Source organism: Armigeres subalbatus, chromosome 3 (genome assembly GCF_024139115.2).
Source record: "Armigeres subalbatus isolate Guangzhou_Male chromosome 3, GZ_Asu_2, whole genome shotgun sequence".
NCBI lineage: Eukaryota > Metazoa > Arthropoda > Insecta > Diptera > Culicidae > Armigeres > Armigeres subalbatus.
Window position 1 is genome coordinate 129070692 of NC_085141.1, and position 12774 is coordinate 129083465.

The 12774-nt window shown below is 41.6% G+C and overlaps 1 non-coding gene across 1 annotated transcript; it reads right to left on the minus strand.

The window, feature by feature from the left end:
- Positions 1-2598: 2598 nt before the first annotated feature.
- Positions 2599-2671, minus strand: Trnak-cuu (transfer RNA lysine (anticodon CUU)). Its single transcript has one exon. It is a non-coding gene; the product is annotated as a tRNA-Lys (tRNA).
- Between the last annotated feature and the right edge of the window lie 10103 nt (positions 2672-12774).

A 12774-nucleotide genomic window follows, 5' to 3' on the forward strand; every position in this document is an offset into this window, starting at 1 on the left:
ACCTTGAGCATCTCGCATTCAAGAAAATTGATCACAGGCAAAACGAACAATCAAACAATGTGCAATGATATGGAAATGCTAATATCATCTTCCAAACTTGGACGTACATGTTCATGATAGCATTAGAGGCGAAAGTATAGAATTGATAGTTCCGTTAGGATACGGCAGGCATGAAGAATGTTTTTATAGAAGTCGATTTGAAAGCGAGCGGAGGGCAATATTTGTGATGGCATATATCGCACGACCTTCCTTCTTTGGCAGAAGGAAGGTCGTGCGATATATGCCATCACAAATATTGCCCTCCGCTCGCTTTCAAATCGACTTCTATAAAAACAAACGGCTCAACCAGCGTAACGATGTTTTTTGTAATGCGTTTTATTTCTGATATACGGAAGTACATTCGACAGTGTTCCATATCATAATGTTGAAGGTTTATAGGTTGCCCAACAACTCCTATCACCAACCAGCGAACGATGAATTTCTCATACGCATCTACAGGCGAAATAGCTTTGTTCGGGCCTACGATAACACCTTGGTCAGTTCATTATCGTTATCAAAGTTTATGTGATACAGACCTTGATTGGCCCAACGATAAGATGCGCGGTTACAAGGCAACACTATCCTGAAGCTGGCTGGTATAGATTCCTAGATTGGTATGAAGTTTTCTCAACTTCCGTGGGCATAAAAGTCGCATCGTGTTAGCTTCATGATATACGAATGCAAAAATGGTAACTTGGCTTAGAAACCTCGCAGTTAATAACTGTGGAAGTGTTTAATGAACACTAAGCTGCGAGGCGGCTCTGTCTCAGTGTGGGGAGGTAATGCCAATAAAAAGAAGAGGAAGATGCGAATGCAAAATGATAACTGTCAGGTTTTTTTTCTACTACAGTAACTTATTCTGTGATGCGACAACGTCTTAATGGGAGATGTGATGTCAACAAAGATACAAAGACGAAGGAATCATACCTAAGGATATATCTGGCTATCAATGAACCTCTCATGTGCAACTACATGTGAAGTATCCTCGATCTGGTCTGTGTAAATAAACTATTTTCAAGGTTTAAAATAGTTTATCAAGAACTCTTCTGGTTCGTGAAGTCATGATACATGATTTCAGGATATTCCTATGTGTATTATCATACAAGAAGCACATGAGGTCTCCTTAGCAGCACAGTTCCGACTGTTTTGTTTACAGCAACTTTCATGCGTCTTGATTTAGTCATAAAGTTCTGTCCAGTTAGAATGCGGAATCACTTATGTCGAGTTCGTTTTTAAGCCTGGGTCAGTGCCAACCTGAACCCTAAATAAAAAAACATTTTCAGTTCCATCTGTCATTGGATATGTAGCAGTGCGTTGGTCTTATGACTAATTAGATCATGATAAATGAAATGTTTAAGTGCGTGAACTGATTTTTGTGGATAGCGCAATTTACTTTTGGTTGGATATTTGTATTTAATTAATGTATTCAATACTACCGTCAAACGCATAGTTGTCCCATGTTTGCTGGGATTTCCTATGTACATGGGAAAGTTATGCGTATAACGGCAGTATAATTCTGTGCACATTTTTTTACCACGAATTCCGTATAGAATGCGTGTATAGAAGATTTTCTATTCTACAATAATTCATCTAATAAATCATATTTAAATTTCAATTACTATTTCTGTAAAAGTTTTTCTTTCGGAAAAACACTCAGAAGCATGTAATAAAAATTCTCCAGGATTCTCTATTTTTTTTTTCCTCGCCACCCCTCCTGATAAAGGTAGACTCACATCACGGGAAAATTTTCCGCCGGATTTTGGGCCCCGTGTACTTTAAATGAAGCCAGGATTTTGATTTTCCGTTCCAAAATCCCGAAAATATATGTAAAAATCTGCGGGCCAAATTCCCGAGGTGTGAGTCTACCTAAATGCTAGGAGTCCCTTCTGAAATTCCTAATCTTTCAATATTCTAACATGGAAAACTTAACAACGTTTCCTCCGGAAGTTCCTTCAGGAATTTACTTGAAGTTTCCTTGTACCTAGAAGCATTCCTCGGAAGGTTTCTACATGATCTGATCCCAAAGTTCCTTCAGTGATTCCTCCGGAAGTGCCTCCAGGAAATCTTTCGGGAGTTCCTCAAGTAATAGGAACTCCTCCATTATTTCCTCCAGGAATTTCTTCGAAAAATTTCCTGCTTCTTGGAGGAACTTTCGTAGGAATTTCTGTGTTAGCTTCCGGTGAAACTCGTGAAGGAACTTCCGGGGGAATTCCTGGAAGATTTTGCGGAGGATTCCTTTGAAGAACTTCCGGAAGAGCTCCTGCTCCTCCACTTCCAGGGGAATTCCTCAAGAAATTTCCGGAGGAGTTTTTAAAGGAACATCCGCAGGTATAGATCAAGGAGATTCCTGGGGAATTTCTCAAGGAACTTACTCAAGAATTCTTAAAGGTACTTCCGGAGCAATTCTTCAAGGAACTTCCGGAGGAATGTCTCAAGGAAGTTCCGGAAAAATTCCTCAAGGATTTGATCTTCCGTGGTGGTCTTCCGGATCCCGGAATTGGCGCTTAAGCCACTAGTAAATCATAAACCTCGAGCTGAAGCGACGAACGGTTACATTGGCGCCCAACGTGGGGCTCGAACCCACGACCCTCAGATTAAGAGTCTCATTCTCTACCGACTGAGCTAGCCGGGCTCTCCGAACGGTCCGTAGGGTTCGGAACGTTTTGGACCACTGTCGATTGATTGGCGATCGACGGTTCACTTTTCGCTTCTCTTTTTGACGAAACTTCACCACACTCCGTTTCGCTACCCCGAAGGACGGGCCTTGACGAGCGCACGAACTCCACAGAAAACTCCTCCAAACGATAAAATGGCGGAAATGCCGTAAACCCTTTTCGTCGACTCCGGGTCGACACCGAAATTCCAGCCCGTACCAAAAAAAGCGCCACGCGCTGGAAGTCCAACGCGAAACATAAATTAACATTTAAACATACAACGAGTAGTTCGACAAAAATTTACCTTTTTTGGTACACTATACTATTTAAAATTGAAATTTGCGAGAGTCGGCTACACCGACAGCAGAATAAAATCTACAGAACGAACGAAAAAAATTAATTACAATCACGTGCAAAATCACTCCAATCACTTTAATTACTTCGACGAACTAAACTTTACTCAAATTCTCTAAATAAAACTCTTAAACTCGCAAAACTTCTAACTGCCAACCGTTATGGAAGCTAAATGTCCGAGTTTGAGTTTGTTCTTGAACAAGAAACCTTCTACAACAATTAACCCATTATTTAGCAATTGCGACAATTTAAATTTCAAATGGTGACATAGAGTTCGCGCCTTCGGAAACATCGAGCTAACTTTACTACATAGAACATTACAAAGTATCGTTGCCATATTGAATATGGCTGTCGTCATAGTACTCAAACATCACAACATTTAGTCGAGACACAAACCATGTCGACGAATTGCTTTCTCGTTGACACGTATCGAATTTAATTTGAATTTGAACATTATTTTGCTTAAAAAGGAAAAGCGTCAAAAACTACAAATATTAAATTCAACTAAAATAGACGACACGTAAAACTATTTTCAAAAACTTATTTACACTTGATTTTGCTTAAAAAGATAAAAACGTCTGAAGCTACGGAAATTTACGTAAATTTAAAACGGTAAAAAACGTAAAACGTTACAAAATTCCATAGGATTTCCCAAAGAACTTCCAGAGGAATTCCTCAAGAATCTTCTGGAGGAATTGCTCAATTACTCCGGGAGCATTTATGTACGAAACTTATGGAGCAATTCCTGAAGGAAACTTTGAGTAAGTTCTTGTATTTCAGAAGGATTTCCTGGAGGAGTTATTGCAGGAATTTCAACCTTCAGAGAAAATCCCTGAACAGCATACAAAGATATTCCTAGAGAAATTTCCAAAAGAATTCATTTCCAAGGAATCCTTTGGAAAAAAAATATGGAGGAATTCCTGAAAGATATCCCCAATACAAGAATTCTAGAAAGAATTACTGAAGTAATTTCTGGCAGAATTCCAGAAGAAAACTTTGAAACGCACGTAGAAGTTTTTGAAAAAAAATCAAAAGAAATTCTTGATATTATTTAAAAAAGAATTCTATTCGGTATCCCTCAAAAGTACTTTTCTGTCAATTCTTAGCGGATTTTGTAAACGGGTTTCAAGGGCAATTTCCAAACCAATTCCTTCCACCACCCTAATTTAGGACACAATCTGTGAGGAAAACCCTGAATGAACTTCTGAATAACTTTTTAAAACTGAATCAAGACAACCGTACCGGATTAACTTCATTTAAAACTACATTAACAAATATAACAGAATTCCCAAAAAAAAGGATTTCAACGCGCATTTTATTTGAATATACGGACAGTTTGTTTTTTCCCTTCTGCTTGTTTATTCCACCCAGTTCCACCCACCCACATGGCTTTGACAGTTGAAGTGCAGTTGTATTGGTGAACCTGGTGCGAAACTGTAAAACAACACAGTGCGAACCCGACAGCTTTGGAGTTGGAACTAGTGCGAACCTAGTTCCAACCTGAGCGAATAAAAAAATACTTTGACAGCACTTATTCACACGAATTCGACATAACGACTGCACGAATTCGACATTAATCATCCGTGACCCGCTACCCTGAGGATATGTGTAGATTCTTTTGAGCAGTGTGTAACGGTGTTAATCTGGTCATATTATCAGGAGCTCATGAGTGCTGCATACGAGATGTAGTAAGATCTCCAAATCCTCCTGGAGTTTGAATCAAATGGTCTGAAGAATCAACCAAGGCTTCCATGATGTCCATAGCTGCGGTAATAACCCAATTATGCGCTCCGAGTATTTTTTTTTCACTTGCGTCTCAAATCCAGACATTTGAGATGTAGTAAGATCTCCGAATCCTCCTGAAGTTTGAATCAAATGGTCTGCCGAATCAACCGAGGCTTCCATGATGTCCTTAGCCACAGTATCAACCCAATTGTGTCTTCCGAGTATTTGTCTTTCACTTGGGTCTCAAATCCAGACATATGAGATGTAGTAAGATCTCCGAATTCTCCTGAAGTTTGAATCAAATGGTCTGCCGAATCAACCGAGGCTTCCATGATGTCCCCAGCCGCGGTATCAACCCAATTATGTCCTCCAAGTATTTGTCTTTCACTTGGGTCTCACATCCAGACATCTTCTTCTTCTTCTTCTTCTTATTGGCATTGCATCCCCACACTGGGACAGAGCCGCCTCACAGCTTAGTGTTCATTAAGCACTTCCACAGTTATTAACTGTGAGGTTTCTAAGCCAAATTACCATTTTTGCATTCGTATATCATGAGGCTAACACAATGATACTTTTATGCCCAGGGAAGTCGAAAGAATTTCCAATCCGAAAATTCTCTAGACCGGCACCGGGAATCGAACCCAGCCACCCTCAGCATGGTCTTGCTTTGTAGCCGCGTGTCTTACCGCACGTCTAAGGAGGGCCCATTAGGGCCCTCCAGACATATAAGATGTAGTAAGATCTCCAAATCGTTCTGGAGTTTTAATCAAATGTTCTGCCGAATCAACGGAGGCTTCCATGATGTCCCAAGCTGCGGTATCAACCCAATTATGTACTCCAAGTAATTTTCTTTCACTTGCGTCTCAAATCCAGACATATGAGATGTAGTAGATGTAGGGAGATCTTACAACATGTTACATGTCAGAATTTGAGACGCAATTCGCAAACTATCCAAATTCCAGGAAAACTTTGAGATCTTACAACACCTCATATGCCTTGATTTGAGACGAGTGAAAGACAAACACTCGGGGAATATAATTGAGTTGATACAGCCAGTGAAGAAATCATGAAAGCCTTGGTTGATTTGGTAGACCATTGATTCAAACTCCAGGACAATTTGAAGATCTTACAACATCTTACATGCTAAAATTTGTGACTCAAGTGAAATACTAATACTCAGAAGACAAATTTGGGTTGACACCGTGGTTGGGGGAACCATGGTAGCCTTAGTTGATTCATTAGACCATTTGATTCAAACTCCAGGACAATTTGGAGATCTTACAAGACCTCATATGCCTTGCTTTGAGATGCAAATGAAAAAAAAATATTTAGAGTACATTTTAGAGTTGATACCACGGCTTATCATGAAATCTTTGGTTGATTCGATAGATCGTTTGATTTAAGCTCCAGGACAATTTGGAGATCTTAGAACGTATCATATGCCTGTATTTGAGACATTAGTAAAAGACCAATACTCAGATACAAAATTGGGTTGACACCGAGGCTGAGGACATCGTGGAAGCCTTGTTTGATTCTGTAGACCATCTGATTCAAACTCCAGGACAATTTGCAGATCTTAAAACATCTCATATATTTGGTTTTGAGACGCAAGTGAAAGACAAATACTCGGCGGGCATGAGTGGGATGATACCACAGCTGAGGACATCGTGCAAGCCTCAGTAGATTCGGTAGACCATTTGATTCTAACTCCAGAACAATTTGGAGATCTTAAAACATCTCATATACCTGGACTCGAAACCCAAGTAAAAGTCAAATACTTGGAGGGCATGATTGGGATGATACCAAGGTTGGGGGCACCATGGAAGCCTTGGTTGATTTGTTTCACCATTTGATTTAAATTACAGGACAATTTGGAGATCTTACAATGTCGAATATGCCTGTATTTGAGACGTTAGTAAAAGACCAATACTCAGAAGACAAAATTGGGTTGACACCGAGGCTGGGGACATCGTGAAAGCCTTGGTTGATTCTGTAGACCATTTGATTCAAACTCCAGGACAATTTGGAGATCTTATAACATCTCTTGGATTTGGAGAGATCTTTCAATACCTCATGTAAGATGCAAGCGAATGTATTTGAAAGTATCATCACTATCAATAAATTAAGTGAAGTACTAGAAATTTTAGCAAAAATTCTTTTTACGTCACATTCGGTTTACGTCCCCCCAATAAGTGACGTAAAAAGAGGGTTGAGTGTATAATACTTAATCGTGAGATTTTCATTATCATTGGGAGAGGCCACGCGACCAAAGCTCTCTCTCTCACTCTCTTTGAGAACATTAACAATGAAAGGAATTATCACCATATTTTCATTGATTTTCATTTCATGAATCAACGTCAAAGTATTGCAAACAAGCTGTCTTTGGTTAAATATATTTTTTTTTTTAATCTTTATTTAAGTGTTTTTTTAATTCTAGATTAAGTTCAACACCGCTTTGGTTAAATAATAAACAACCTCAAACTCGAAATTCAGTAATAATATTATCATTTTAACAATTAATTATTGTTGTTTGCTCAAATCTATTCCAATGATTTGGAAATTATGATTACAAAATAAAAGCGAGATTTCTATCCTGCATTATCGCTTGTAATGAGACAGATGACCGGGATCCCACTTACTCTTTAATTCTCCTAACATTGAAAATGTTTCCGCTTTCGCGTGACGATCACGAAAACAAAATGTTTGACGTGAATTGTCAATATTCCATGCAAGTAGTGTTCAATCTTGCTAGGAAGAGGACAATTTCAGCGACGAATAACAATTTCCTAATTTTCCATTTTTTATTTCTGTGTACTTTGATGTCCACTGAGTTCCAGAAAATTTATAACCCAAAAATTTCCTAGACCGAACTGAATAGCGAGCCCAGCCACCTTCAGCACGGTCTTGCTTTGTAGCCACGCATCTCACGGCTGAGGAAGGCTCCAAAAAGGTAAACCATACTAGGAATTGATTTTTTTACTATTATATATTCCTTGTGTGTCACGCAATCTGCCATATGTAACACGCTCAATCTTGCACTCCTCCAGATACTTGACCCTTTGACCCTATGACCTCCATGTTTATCGTGAAATTAAAAATGAAAAAAATGTTGGACCCAGTTTTTGCAAAACCAAACTTTTGTCTTGAACTTCTCAACATACTCTAGTACAGCACATTCAAAGTTAATTGCCTATATGCCGGGTATTAAGGTGATTATACAATCAAGCCATGTGGTGAATTTTAAATTCACCACACGGCTTTCTACTCATATTATCAAAAGTTCAAATCTAGCGCAATAATTTTCGTACAATGCTGAAATTACAGTGGCGTAGCCACGGGGGTGGTTTTGGGCATAAACCCCCCCCCCAGAGACCAAATTTTTAGAAGAAATTTTTTTTTAGGATGAGTATTTAGTATTGTCCGGCTCCTGCACACTTGCTTCATCAGCAACGGCGCTCAATACCCGGCATATAGGCAATTAACTTTGAATGTGCTGAACTCGAGTGGCGATCTCTCTTCGCTTGTGTGGTCGTGTTGGGATCTGACGACCAAACTGGCACAACCTCACACAACCCTACTTCATTGAGCTCCGTTGCTGATGAAGCAAGTGTGTAGGAGCCGGACAATACTAAATACTCATCCTACTTGGTTGACATGTGTACAAAAAATACATTTGAGAGAGTTAGTTCTGAAAATGTATTGCGAGAGATCGGCGGTAATTTTTTTGAATGCAAGGCAGATGAAAACTCGTAAGAAAACCAGCAAAAACCCCGCACCTGAAAGAATCTGCTACCTATTTGAAATAGAATCTCATTTTCAATGTTTTATACTTACTATTTCAAATTGGGGTCGTTTCAGGTCGTTTGTATGAGGCATTAATTTTTCGTAGATCGTATTTATCCAGATGAGCCCAACACTGCCATATTCTGAAAAAGTGATGCATACGCCATTTTCCAAAAATGGTGTTAACGAGTAGTATTCATCGAGGACTTCAACACAAAAATGGAAAATATGCATGATGTAATTTGACGCACACGTCACTTTCTCAGATTACGGCAGAACATGCTTATCAGTAAATCAATTACAGTCTTAATTATAACATTCGCACATGGTTGAACCTGTGTAACATGTGAACAAAAGTTCTTGAAAATTATCAACACATGCAGCATAAAACTCACATGTTGTGCAAAATCAGGAACACTCCAGGGAACATGCTCTTCATCCTATTCATCAACCGAGGACCCAACCGAAACAATGCAATAAAGATTCCGACTTGTGTAAACATTGCATTCTTGTGCCGATGCATTTATGTTTTCGCTTACAAGAAGCGACCCCGAATGTACGCGCAGCAAAACAAAGGCTCGACAAGGAACGAGAGACCCATCCCGATTAACCGGTAGCAGATTTACCTACCTGCCGGCCTACCGTTCAAGAGTGGTGCTCCTGGCCCTTGTTGGCTGGCGGAACTTGCTTCCGAATCGGAATCCTCAACGCAATGAGGCGGGCAGGGACAAAGAGGGGAACATCCGAAGAAGCAGAGAATTCGAATAACTGCAGCAGCAACACGTCGTCGGTCGGCTGCTGGCTGGCGGCGAGGTTTCGGGTTGCGGTGCAATTGATTGTAGAAATGTGCCAAACATGGGAAATGAACATGAATCGTGGGTAGCAAAAGGAAAGAATATAATGACGGAATTTCGGAAGGATTAAGAGAAAAATCAATAAAAATTGCAATCGAATTTTGGGAAATCGAGCGAGGCAAATGAGATTAATTTGCTAGAGATGAAAAGAAGCTCTTTTGACCGGTTTGGGCCTACGGGTATTGGGAAATTTCATGCTTCATGGACCGTGGAAGTTTTCTACGTCAGAGGGTTTTCGTTCAGCGAATTTTGCTTTTTCAGGACGTTACAACCTCGCACTACTGCGTCAATTTCCCGTCCGATGCCGTTGTCCTGTTTAATCGATAAACCGGCAAACCAGTTTATTGACCACACTTTCTGTACCCACCCCAACCCAAGACCACGCAGTTCCGCGGCCGTTTGGATCATAAACAAAAATGTGGTCATGCGAAAAATCGGACGGCACGAGTCGAGCGGGGGAAATCAACCGTCGGTCGTCCTTTTTAGTCCTGCCGTCGTCGTCCCTCGGTGGCAATCGAATGTAGAACGAACCATTCATCAGCTGGTGCCAAGCAAACTTCCCATGGTCACAAGCCGAACAAAGAACTAAACAATGTCCCGTTCCGTCCCGTGGCGATGTGTTTAATCAATAAATCCATAAAAATAATATTTATTCATTAGTGGCTCACCGTGTGCGAGCCCATTGAGCGGCTCGGGAAGTCGTCGTTCGTCCACCGAAATCACCATACGAAAAATCAGCCCAGGACCTAGATATATGCAAAAAGAAGGAAACACGCAGAGGGACAAACAAAACAGACACCGTGCCAGGAGGAAAAAGTCAATCGAAGAATTCCCATTTGCAACGCGAACAAGTGAGGGACGATGGTTCGATATGCGCTTCTTGGCTGATACTTTTCATGAGTGCGTGGATTGCGATAATTTTATTAACCACTGAGTAGCGTGTGCATGGTCAGTCGTACTCGAGTATGCCAAAGTTAAACCGTGTTATGTAGTTCAAATTAAAGTTTCGATTCATTTTAAATCTGATATGAGGTGGACATGTCGTTTGCTGTCCGATGGTGCACATCATCAAGAGAAGTTTTCCAAAATTTGTTTTTCTAGGTTACATTTAAATTCGTGTGGAATTATTATTCGAATTATTTTTCAAGCGGTACATTCGAGTACAGTTCCCCCTAATAGCGTGAATGAGTCCCCTGGCCTGTGCAGGCGAATCCATCGTAATGCCTAATCGATTCTAGGCATGCAAATGATATAGCGAACAAACCAATATCCCGGCGCACATATTGACGCTTGCCGAAAGAGTGTCGACGGTGCATGGCGATGGCAATTGTAGCCAGTTTGTTGATTTGCGTGCTGCAAGCACGCGTATGTCGAAATCGGGTGAGAAGACCGGAACGGAATAATTTGAAGAAAGAAAAAAAAACGGTGGCAAACTGGACAATTCAGTGAACCGTTAAACCGGGGGTGATTGGACGTTCCGGTTGGACGCGTGGTCGGTCGATGTCCTTCGAATTTCTGTTGATGCGGCAAATTGGGTGTAACATTATAATGGGTTTGTAGAACTATATGTGAAAACATAATTTTATATATCTGTTGTTGAAAAGTACTAAATCCTTAGAAAGTTGCTAACTCATATGTTGAAGAAGTGTTGATTTGATATACAGATATTACTTGGAATTGATCCAAAATGTTCTTACACGGTTTCTGGCAAGTGACCAGATATAGGTACTATTGTTTACGTTGAGCTACATCTTACCCGAAAGTACGGGGTGTTGAATCTGGAGACCGTCACGAAATTATGTAATACTAGCAGACCCGACAAACTACGTTTTGCTTAATTGATTTATTCTCTGATTAATTCTCGAGTTATGAAAAAAATAATGTTTCATCTGTATGGAAATACCGGAGGAGTGGAAGGAAGGGGTTATATGCCCCATCTACAAGAAAGGCGACAAACTGGAGTGTGAGAACTTTCGAGCGATCACCATCCTTAATGCCGCCTACAAAGTGATATCCCAGATCATCTTCCGTCGTCTGTCACCATTAGTGAACGAGTTCGTGGGAAGTTATCAAGCCGGCTTCGTTGACGGTCGCTCGACAACGGACCAGATCTTTACTGTACGGCAAATCCTTCAAAAATGCCGTGAATACCAGGTCCCAACGCACCATCTGTTCGTTGATTTCAAGGCGGCATACGACAGTATAGACCGCGTAGAGCTATGGAAAATTATGGACGAGAACAGCTTCCCTGGAAAGCTTACCAGACTGATCAAAGCAACGGTGGATGGTGTGCAAAACTGTGTGAAGATCTCGGGCGAACACTCCAGTTCGTTCGAATCGCGCCGGGGACTAAGACAAGGTGATGGACTTTCGTGCCTGTTGTTCAACATTGCGCTAGAAGGTGTCATGCGGAGAGCCGGGTGTAACAGCCGGGGAACGATTTTCAACAGATCCAGTCAATTTATTTGCTTCGCGGATGACATGGACATTGTCGGCCGAACATTTGCAAAGGTGGCAGAACTGTACACCCGCCTGAAGCGCGAAGCAACAAAAGTTGGACTGGTGGTGAATGCGTCAAAGACAAAGTACATGCTTGTGGGTGGAACCGAGCGCGACAGGGTCCGCCTGGGAAGCAGTGTTACGATAGACGGGGATACCTTCGAGGTGGTCGAGGAATTCGTCTACCTCGGATCCTTGCTAACGGCTGACAACAACGTTAGTCGTGAAATACGAAGGCGCATCATCTGTGGAAGTCGGGCCTATTACGGGCTCCAGAAGAAACTGCGGTCGAAAAAGATTCGCCACCGCACCAAATGTGTCATGTACAAGACGTTAATAAGACCGGTAGTCCTCTACGGACATGAAACATGGACAATGCTCGAGGAGGACTTGCAAGCACTCAGGTATTCGAGAGACGGGTGCTTAGGACCATCTTTGGCGGTGTACAAGAAGACGGTGTGTGGCGGCGAAGAATGAACCATGAGCTCGCCCAGCTCTACGGCGAACCCAGTATCCAGAAGGTAGCTAAAGCCGGAAGGGTACGATGGGCAGGGCATGTTGCAAGAATGCCGGACAGCAACCCTGCAAAGATGGTGTTCGCTTCCGATCCGGCAGGTACGAGACGACGTGGAGCGCAGCGGGCGAGATGGGCAGACCAGGTGCAGAACGACTTGGCGAGCGTGGGGCGTATTCGAGGATGGAGAGATGCGGCCTCGAACCGTGTATTGTGGCGTCAAATTGTTGATTCAGTGTTATCTGTATAGATGTAGACTAAATAAATGAAAATCTGTATGGAAGCCCTCCTTTCCAAATGAGGGAGGGGTCTCGGGGGGGTTGGAACCTTCCCCGGTCCCAAAAACCTCTGC